Source organism: Lathyrus oleraceus, chromosome 6 (assembly GCF_024323335.1).
Source record: "Lathyrus oleraceus cultivar Zhongwan6 chromosome 6, CAAS_Psat_ZW6_1.0, whole genome shotgun sequence".
Taxonomy (NCBI): domain Eukaryota; kingdom Viridiplantae; phylum Streptophyta; class Magnoliopsida; order Fabales; family Fabaceae; genus Lathyrus; species Lathyrus oleraceus.
This window is the reverse complement of record NC_066584.1, coordinates 168,269,976-168,271,514: the sequence shown is the minus strand read 5'-3', so window position 1 is coordinate 168,271,514 and position 1,539 is coordinate 168,269,976. Positions and strand designations below refer to the sequence as shown.

Here is a 1,539-nt window from a genome sequence, read left to right as displayed (position 1 = left end):
CCGAAGATCAAAACCAAAGACCTCTTAAAGATTTCGCCCAACCATCCAACGAAGAACCTAGTTCTAGTATAGTAAACCCAACAACTCCAGCTAATAATTTCGAACATAAACCCTCCCTGTTGCAACTAGTGCAACAGAGACAATTCGCATGTCTCGCTACTAAGTACCCAAACCAACATTTAAAAATCTTTCTCCAATTAGAAGACACTTTTAAAACCAATGGAGCTTCTCCTGAGGCAATCCGCTTAAGATTATTCCCTTTTTCCCTCAGAGATAAAGCCCTATCATGTTTAGATTCCCTTCCACCCAATTCCATTACGACTTGGGATAACCTTAGAAGAGTATTCCTTGCTAGATACTTTCCCCCAAGTAAGACCGTCGTTCTTCGAAACCATATAACTAGATTTACCCAGAACCAAGGAGAATCGTTGTTCGAAGCTTGGGAGAGATATAAAGAGTTGTTAAGAGCATGCCCACATCATGGTCTAGAAAATTGGTTAATCATTCAGACCTTCTATAATGGACTTCACTATAACACTAAGATGACCATCGATGTTGCCGCAGGCGGTGCGCTGATGAACAAACCTTATCCTGAAGCTAGTGCCCTCATCGAAGATATGGCTCAAAACCATCAATCATGGGGAGTCGAACGAGCGGCAGTTGAGAAGAAGGAAGCCCAAGGAGGAGTGCTTGAGTTAAGCTCTATAGACATGATGCAAGCTAAAATGGACGCATTAGCCCTTAAGGTCGAGCATATGTGCATAAATCCGAATACTGCAGCAGTGGTTTCGTCAGATTATGAGATATGTGAAACCAAAGGACACCAATCTGCAGAATGCAGTCTATTAAACGAAACCCACTATGAGCAAGTGAACTACACCCAAGGGAACCCATACTCGAATACCTATAACCCTGGATGGAGGAATCACCCGAACTTCTCCCATAAAAACAATAACCCTATCAAAAATAATGCACCTCCGAGACAACCTGGTTACCAAGCCCTGAGAACAAATCAACCTATGCAACCTGTACCACCAAAGTCGAGCCTTGAGAAAATTATGGAAAATTTTATCAGTGCTCAAACCCAACAAAACAAAGAGTTCATGAACCAAAACATTCACGTTAACAAACTGATTACTCAGTTAGGAACCAAGGTTTACCAAATAGTTACTCACACCAAGATGCTTGAAACCCAGATCTCTCAGGTAGCTTTAAACCAAGCCCCTCAAACTACACCTGGAGGACAGTTCCCTGGACAACCTCAACAGAATCCGCGAGGACAAGCCAATGCCATTACCCTACGAAGTGGAAACGCTTATGATGAGCCACCAAACCCAAGATCGAGTGAACCCAAAACTTCTAAGGAATATACCAAACCCCCGGACAAAGTGAAGGAACCAGTGGAATCTGAAAAACAGGAAGGTCAAGAAAAAGGAGAAGAACCTAAAGATAAAACTTACGTACCACCCCCGCCATATAAACCGCCTATACCATATCCGCAAAGACTCAAACAAACCCAGATCAATAACCAATATCAAA

The 1,539-nt window shown here is 42.6% G+C and overlaps 1 non-coding gene across 1 annotated transcript; it reads right to left on the bottom strand.

Moving 5' to 3' along the window:
• Positions 1–380: 380 nt before the first annotated feature.
• On the bottom strand, positions 381–487 carry LOC127099605 (small nucleolar RNA R71). The gene has a single exon (XR_007794089.1). It is a non-coding gene; the product is annotated as a small nucleolar RNA R71 (small nucleolar RNA).
• Positions 488–1,539: the final 1,052 nt, after the last annotated feature.